Here is an 8,842-nt window from a genome sequence, read left to right on the forward strand (position 1 = left end):
AGACTGAAAGGCCTATAGTCATAGCCTGAAATATTTTTATTATTAAATGTGGAGTAAAAAAACCCTCCAAATTAAAAGTTTGAAAAGAGAAAATAAATCTAAACAAAATAGAAGAAATAAATAAAGCACAAAAAATAAATTAGGAGACAGAAAAAGTCATATTGATAGATGCAGCTGTTTAACCAAGAAATTGACTAAACAAGCAGAAAATAAAATAGTTTAATTTATGCTTAATCTAATCTAGAAAATAAGAAACTGTGGCACCAAGTGCAGAATAAGAAAGAGGATATAGCTACCAATTAAGAGGTTAAAATCACAGGAGAGGCCCTGGCTGGTTGGCTCAGTGGTAGAGCGTCGGCCTGGCGTGCAGAGGTCCCGGGTTCAATTCCTGGCCAGGGCACACAGGAGAGGCGCCCATCTGCCTCTCCACCCCTCCCCCTCTCCTTCCTCTCTGTCTCTCTCTTCCCCTCCCGCAGCCAAGGCTCCATGGGAGCAAAGATGGCCCGGGCACTGGGGATGGCTCCTTGGCCTCTGCCCCAGGCGCTAGAGTGGCTCTAGTCGCAGCAGAGCGATGCCCCGGAGGGGCAGAGCATCGCCCCCTGGTGGGCAGAGCGTGGCCCCCTGGTGGGCGTGCCAGGTGGATCCCAGTCGGGCGCATGCAGGAGTCTGTCTGTCTCTCCCGTTTCCAGCTTCAGAGGAGTACAGAAAAGAAAAAACAAACAAACAAAAAATCACAGGAGATTATGAATAATTTTATCCTGATAGATTTCACAGTAGTACTGAAATACATAATTTTGTAGAAATGGAAAGTGACTTAAAGAAGTAGAAAGTTCAAACACACTATAACCCTAACTATAACCAAAGTAGAAACTGAAACAATATGTAAAAATTACCCTAAGGAGAGCATTAGACTCTGAAGGTTTTATAGGCAAGTTCTGCTACATAGTTAAGGAAAATCAACTCCTGATTTGTTTTACAAAGATAGCTTAATCCTGATATCAAAACCAAATAAACACAGAAAAAGAGGAAACCACAGACTGTTCTTACTGTAGATATAAACTCAACTAACTAGAAATAAATACCAGATATTGAATCTAGCAGTATATTAAAGAACACCATAGTGTGACCAAATATAGTTCACTCAGAAATTCAAGGATAGTTTAATATTTAAAAATCTACTTGGCCCTGGCCAGTTGGCTCAGTGGTAGAGTGTCGGCCTTGCGTGCAGGAGTCCCGGGTTCAATTCCCGGCCAGGGCACACAGGAGAAGCGCCCATATGCTTCTCCACTCCTCCCCCTCTCCTTCCTCTCTCTCTTTTCCCCTCCTGCAGCCAAGGCTCCACTGAAGCAAAGTTGGCCCGGGCGCTGAGGATGGCTCTGTGGCCTCTGCCTCAGGCACTAGAATGGCTCTGGTTGCAACAGAGCGATGCCCCAGATGGGCAGAGCATCGCCCCCTGGTGGGCATGCCGGGTGGATTCCAGTCAGGCGCATGTAGGAGTCTGACTGCCTCCCCGTTTCCAACTTCAGAAAAATACAAAAAAAAAAAAATCTACTTAAATAATTTATTATATCAACACACCAAAGGAGAAAATTCCATTAGATGACATTATTAATCATTACTTCTTTTCGGGGATGGATGTGCTTGTTTATTATTTTGTAGCTTTTTATTTTGAAACTATACTGCTCAAAAAATTAAGGAATATTTCAAAATGTACTTTCAAGATCAGGGAACGTGTAGATACTCCAGTACTTTCAGCCTTATGTTTAGTGCACTTTCACCAATGAAATAATAATTAGTTTTGTATTTTATTTGCATAATCGAACAACTTTCTTTGACTTGTCGTTTGTTTTTCTGATGTTCTTGTTTAATAAAACAAATCAAATGCTTCTTTTTTTATAGCTTCATATTCATTTTGAAATATCCCCTAATTTTTGTGAGCAGCGTATTTCAAACTTACAGACACTTAGAGGAATAGTATGAAGAATGTCTACATGCCTTTAACCCAGTTTCCCATTTGTTAATATTTACTGCATTTCTTTCTCACTTTTCCTCAACATAAACATATTACTATATCTTTCTGAACATTGAGAGTAAGTTGCAGACATGATGCCCCTTCATCCCTAAACATTTATATATAACACCCTTTCTTAATGAAAAACAAGAACCTTCTTAGTAAACTTCCATCATAGATGTGGTTGCAGAACAAATATATGACAGACAAGTTCAACAGTTTCCTGACAGGCATAAAATGGGAATTGGATGAAGACTCACACCCAACTTGCAGAAGAAGTAACCACAGCACAGCCTGCACTGTGGGGCAGGCGCTAAGACACACACGTGCTTGGGTAGGGTAAGTATGCACAGCCTGCGGCCCTGGAGCCTTCTCAGACCAGCTTGAGAGAGCCATTGGTGCCCATCTCTTCCCTCTCCCAGTTCAGTGACTTTATATTGGCACTTGAAATTGGCAACAGTGGGAGGACTCACACTAGGAAATTGGCAAATGATGCCAGGCAACGTTTTGATATTTTTTTGGAAGGTTTGCTTACTAGCATGCTACTGCAATCCAGCTCACATAAATCAGTGTTCATGTGCACACATTGTGCACATGCAACCATAAAACCCAGCTAGGAAGGTACACATGGCCCTCCCCACAGAGGTGGGGGCAGGGGTCTGGTGGCTGGGGGTGCTTCTCAAGTGCCTGGGCTTGGAACTCATGTCTGTCACTTGCTGAGTCTCTAAGCCTCAGTTTCCTCATCTGTAGACAGCAATACTGACATTGCAAGGATATTAGGAGAATTGACTGCAGGTAAAATTAAAGCCCACAGTGGTGGTGGTGGGGACACTGGCATGTGGCAAGTGCCCCACAGATGTTAACTGTCATTGTCCCAGGAGCTGGTGTTGTAATGTCTGCCTCTGTCAGTCCGTGTGTCACCAAGCAGGTCTCCTGCAAGCCCCGAGGAGAGCCTTACAGGCCTCACCCAGGCCAGCCCCAGGGCAGACACATTCCAGTGCCTTCCCGGAGGAAGAGACGCCACCAACCTCAGCAAGCAGCTCTGTCCCTCGCAGCTACTTCTCTTGGGGTCTATGAGGGGTGGGAGCTCCATGACTGGGTACTGGTCACTCTGTCTGGGAATTCTCCCTCTTGACTCATTTCATCTCCTCGAGCCACCCTGACTAGGGATGCCACTGGAGTAGAACAAAGACCTTTCTGCTCACAGAGCTGCCATTCTAGTGAAGGATAGTCAGCAAAGAGGACGACTTTGCTGTAAAATAGAGCATGTTAACCGCAGCATTACAGTGAAAAATCAAGCAGGGTGGAGGTATGGGGCTGGGCATGGGTGAAGAACACAGACGGCTCCTCTGGGAAGGTGTTGATGCAAAGCAGGTGTTTTAGCAGAAGCCTGGAGGAAACGAGGGGAGCCGCGCGGATTCTGGACGAGGAGCCTGCCAGGTTGACGGAACGTGTGCAAAGGCCCTGGGTGGGACAAGGGGTGGGAGTGTGCCCCAGGAAGAGCACGGAGGCCCGCGTGGCGGAGGGGAGAGGCGGCACAGGAGAGGGGATGCCTGCAATTAGTCTCCATCACTACGGCACTTGACACTTCCTCAAGTCCTTCAGGACAAACCATGACAGAAATAAACACAAGCTCATGTAGCCAGAGAGGCTGACTTGGACTGGCCCAAGCCCTCCTGTTCTGTCTGGGGTGGGAGAGATGGGGACACGTGTCGAGACCCTGGGGAGCAGCATCGCACCCCCATCGCACCTCACACTCAGCAGAGCTGAAAGGGCCTTGGGTGGGGATGGGGGGACCTCGGGACTCATGACTACCTGCAGGGCTGGACAGGCCAACCCCCGAGATACCTTCTAATGTCTGGGATCCCTATGGTGAAAAGGGGCAGAAGGTATGCAAGGAAGACACAGGCACACTGTCCCACTTTCTCACCCGAAAATGGAGACACCTTCAAGGCATTCCCACATGTGTTCACACACATACATGTTTACAAGCAGGGCAGGCTGGCAGACACACACTCACAGCCCACCCCTGCACTCAGACATGATAACAAGTGTTTTCACCTGTATAAAACCTGTCCCACCTTTAAGTGTGGAGTTCCACGGAGGCCTCATCTAGCCTGTGAGGTGTACTGTCATCATGCATCAGGGAAACTGAGGCACAAAAGGTTACAGAAGTTACCGTGTTGTGAGGCTGCCCCCAGAGAAGCTGGATCTGGATCTAGGCTGTTGCTCAGCATGACTCTGCCCATATGCAGTCACCAGGCAGAGCTGCAAACAGCTCCTCCCCCTTCACCACCCGGTCTGTCCACTGCACAGCCAGAGCCAGGGTGGACGACAGAGCTGTGAGCCCATGATGGGATCAGTGTGCAAGCCAGGGTGCCCCAGGAATGTCCCTTCTGTAGTTTGACCACCAGAAGAAGCCCCTCTGTCAAGGTTTCTGAGGGCCAAGGGAGATAGCTCTAGCCCGGCCACCCACCCACCTACCATGGCTCGGGAGGGACTCAGGGCGATAGGCACTTGGTACCCACTTGGCACTCACTAAAGGCATGCAGCTGAAAGGTTCAGGCAGCTGCTGTGGTTGGCCCTGCCAGCAGCCCCCAGTGATGGATGAGGTGAGAGTCCCACAGGCAGCAGGGTGCTGACCCCAGCTGGGGGTCCTCTGTCTCAGCCCATCCGTCAGGGTGACAGGTGGAGCTTAGGGGGGTTAGGGGTGGGCTTGTGTGGGGGAGGCTGCATCACCAGCAGGCGTGCACACAGGCATCCCGAGGGGGACAGGGCTAGGGGTCATTCTATGCCTGGTGTAGCTCTGCGGTCAGATCGTGGCTGCCCTCTCCCAACCTCGCCCTAAGTATGGCCGGTCTCAGCCCACACTGGGTGCCTGCTCTTTCATTGTCCTGTGTCCACATCAGCTCTCCCCAGCTCAGTGGTCAGTGAGCTCCTTTTATTTCATCTTAGCAGGATGTTCCGCTGCCTTCACTTCCACGTGAACTGAGAATGGGAAAGGGTGCGGGGAGATGGGAGACCTGCCCCAGGACCAGCACCCACAACCATGGCCAGATAGCAGGTGTCCCCTCCTGACAAAATGGCAGATGCTACAGTGGCCATAGACCTTGAGATCCACGGCCCCAGGAGTGCCTCTGGCCCCATATGTACTGGCAGAATGCAGGAAGCAAAGCTCAGAGGGTGATGTGGTGTGGACTGCCATGAGATGGTCATCCCAACCCTGACTGAGATGCAGACAAGGGCTGCGTGTTAGCACATGGGAATGTGAAGTCCTCCTGTCCCTTCAGTCACACCTAAAGCCTCTGGTCATGGGACTGGGCATCCTCTGTTACTAAAAGTGCTTCTAGCCTGACCTGTGGTGATACAGTAGATAAAGGGCCAACCCGGTATACTGAGGTCGCTGGTTCAAATCCCCAGGCTTGCCTGGTCAAAGCACATAATGAGAAGGAACTACTATGAGTTGATGCTTCCTGGTTCTCTCCCCACCTTTCTCTCTCTCTTCTCTCTAAAATCAATAAATAAAAATTTTAAAATAAATAAAAATAAGAGTAGTTCTATTTTCATTCAAAGTGAGTCTGTCCCCACCCTGACAAGTCCTCCAGATGGCCAACCTGGACAGAGCGTGGGCCGGGCCCAGCTCCCGGGGACACGACGCCCTCCCCTGTGTGGAAGGAGAGTACCAAGCCTACAATGGGGATAAGCAACCTGGGCCACTGAGAAAGGACACAAGTTAGCCACAAAGGAAGCTCTCACACGGGCCACAGCGTGGACAAGCTATGAAAACACTATGCCTGAGAGAGAAGCCATGTGTAGATGATTCCATAGACATGAAGTGCCCAGAGCACACAAATATGGACAGGAAACCAGCCTGTGGCTGGGGCTGGGGAGGGCGTGACTGTGGATGAGGATGGATCTCTTTTTGGGGTGATAGAAGCATCCTGTAACTAAGAGGTAGTGGTTGCCCAACACTGAATGTGCTAGATGCCACTGAGTTGTGCACTTTCAAATGATGACAAGGAAGACTTTTATGTCACACACACACACACACACACTTTTTCCCAAGTGAGAAGAGGGGAATAGAGAGATAGATTCCTACATGTGCCCCTACTGGGGTCCACCCAGCAACCCCCATCTGGAGCCATGCTCGCTGGCAACCAAGCTATTTTTAGCTCCTGAGGTTGAAGCTCCACGGAGCCATCCTCAGAGCCTGGGGCCGATGTGCTTGAACCTATCAAGCCATGGTTGCAGGAGAGAAAAAAGAGAGAAAGAGAAAAAGAGAGAGAGAGAAGGTGGAGGGGGAAGGGTGATTGCCTGCCCTGACTGGAAATTGAACCAGGGACGTACACATGCTGAGCCAACGCTCTACCACTGAGCCAACCGGCCAGGGCCTATTACGTATATTTTACCACAATTTTTTCTTTTTTAAGAATGAGGATGGCCCGGGCGCTGGGGATGGCTCCTTGGCCTCTGCCCCAGGCGCTGGAGTGGCTCTGGTCGCGACAGAGCAACGCCCCAGATGGGCAGAGCATCGCCCCCTGATGGGCATGCTGAGTGGATCCCGGTCGGGCGCATGCGGGAGTCTGTCTGACTGCCTCCCTGTTTCCAGCTTCAGAAAAATACAAAAAAAAAAAAAAAAGAATGGTCAGAGTAGTCCCCCCTGAGAGGGGCCTGTGAGGGAGCCTTGAATGAAGAAAGGGCATTGGACCATGTGAAGGAGGAGCATCTGGGAATAGCCTGTCCCTCAGCAGGAGCTGCAGGAATGTTCAGGAAGCAGCAAGGAGGCGGTGTGGAGAAAGGGGGCCCAGTGAGCGCAGGGAGGCTGTAGGTGGAAGCGGCTTCAGGGAGGCAAGGTTGAGAGATCAGGAGGCCTCTAAGTGAGGCCGTTCCTTCCACAACCTCCTCCAGCCTGGGGCCTGGGCAGACTGTGCAGAGAGGAAGGCCGCATGGCTTAGAGGTCAGAGGTTGCCTCTGGGGGGGTCTTCTCAGAGCCTAAATGCCAACTGTGACCAGGAGCAGCTGAATAGGCTGGACTCTGCGCAGAAAATCAGCACTTGCTCCATTTAGAACTTTCCCTGTGGTCACTGGGCCTCAGCCCATGGAGCATGAGATTCCTGTGGTGACTTTTCCCTCTTGTCCATTTGGAGCACATCGAGGGGTTTTGAAGCTAATGAACATTGTCAAGTCTTTAGAGTACTTGATAAGAAAAAAATAATAATACCCAGAAAAGCAAAGTGATGCCTGAAGACAAGAGGCTTCCACCACCCGGAGCCCAGTGTGCACCAGCCGCCATTTGAGATCACAGCTGAGGGGAAGTGTTCAGGTGAGGCCATCTGGATCAAGTGAGTTGGCTTGGGGCGACCTTTAACCCAGATGCTTCCAAATGTGCCCCCAACCATGTAGCCCAGGCCAGACCCTGAGAGGACCCCTCACACCTGCCCTCTGGCTGTGTCGACATCCTGCTGCTGGGGCATCCCTCCCGCCTGCATCTGCGAGGATGTCGGTTCCTTGCCAGGCTCACAGACTTGGCAAGGGAACTTGCAAGCAGAGTTGTTTTTCCTGGATGATGAGAAGGTAGAAAGTGGGAAGTCTGTGAAATAAGCACTCCTGGGGTTGCCCAGGCCAGTTCCAGCATCACCTTGAGGTTCTCAGCCTATACTCAGAGCAAGTTGGGGCAAAGGTGGGGGTCCCGTAACAGCTGCTTCTGTCCCCAACCTTTTCTCATCCCTGGAATTGGCCACTCCCTGCTCCAGGGACCTGGCAGGTGGTGGCCTTACCCACTGGGGTTATGTAAGCAAGAAAGAGGGTGCTAATGGCTTGGAGCAGACTACTGGCAGCATCCACCTGCTGCCTTCTCAGTTGGAGTTCTGACCAAGACTCTTTCTGCATCTCTGTCCTGGCCCGAGATTGGCTTTGACCCTCACGTGCACTTGGGACTCTGTCACTACCCTACAGCCAGTCTTGTGCATCACAGGACCAGCATGTCTGCTCACAGCCTTGTGTTTAATAATGTCCCCGGCTAGACTGTGAGCTCCAGGAGGCCAGGCCCGCATCCATCTTGTTGGCTGCTCAGCACATGGCCTGGAGCGGGCACTCCATAAATAAACATACCTTAGGGGGGGAACAGGGGCTGTAAGTCTGAGGCTGGGGTCTGGGCAGGAGGCCAGGGTAGCTGGGCCAGGGCCGGCTGAAGGACCAAGCTGGTGACAAGGTAGACCCAATCAGGAGGCTCCGAAGTGCGACATGAATGTGAAGTTCTTACGTAAGAGGAGGGTGATGAGAGAGGAAGGGACGGGCTCCGGGCTGGGGTTTCCACTGATCGATCGGCAGCCCGCTCTCTGCCGCCGCCCGCTTCTGGGCTTTCTTGGCTGGGGCTGCTCCTGACAGAAGGGATGCGTGTTGTCGGGGGCGGGGGGCTTGGCATGTGTGTGTGTGCATGTGCGAGTATGTGTGTGTGTGTTTAAAATACAAAAAAAAAAAAAAAAAAGAAGAAGAAGAAGAAGCATGGCTACACCCAGCTGCGAGAGGCTGGCCGGGCTCCGTCCGTGCCAGTTGCCTCTGAGCTGGCACCGTGGGGACAGGAGGAGGGAGAGGTGAGGAGCCGCTGCGAGGGGAAGATGGACGCTTGCCATGGACGAGCAGCGGGCCGGGCGCCTCCTGGGTGCCAGTGGGCTCACGGGGCCAAAACTCACAAACAAAAACCACAGCAATCGCTGGCAGCCCATCCTGGGGAGGCGGCAGCCGCTTGGCAGAGGAGCCACAGAGGACCCGGCTAAGAGCAGGTGGACAATGGCGGCTGGCAAGGCACAGGTAACAACTGAGCAGGGCTCA

At 51.4% G+C, this 8,842-nt stretch overlaps 1 non-coding gene across 1 annotated transcript; it reads left to right on the forward strand.

Moving 5' to 3' along the window:
- The first annotated feature begins 1,182 nt into the window (after positions 1–1,182).
- On the forward strand, positions 1,183–1,258 carry TRNAA-UGC (transfer RNA alanine (anticodon UGC)). The gene has a single exon. It is a non-coding gene; the product is annotated as a tRNA-Ala (tRNA).
- Positions 1,259–8,842: the final 7,584 nt, after the last annotated feature.

Source organism: Saccopteryx leptura, chromosome 9 (assembly GCF_036850995.1).
Source record: "Saccopteryx leptura isolate mSacLep1 chromosome 9, mSacLep1_pri_phased_curated, whole genome shotgun sequence".
Classification (NCBI taxonomy): domain Eukaryota; kingdom Metazoa; phylum Chordata; class Mammalia; order Chiroptera; family Emballonuridae; genus Saccopteryx; species Saccopteryx leptura.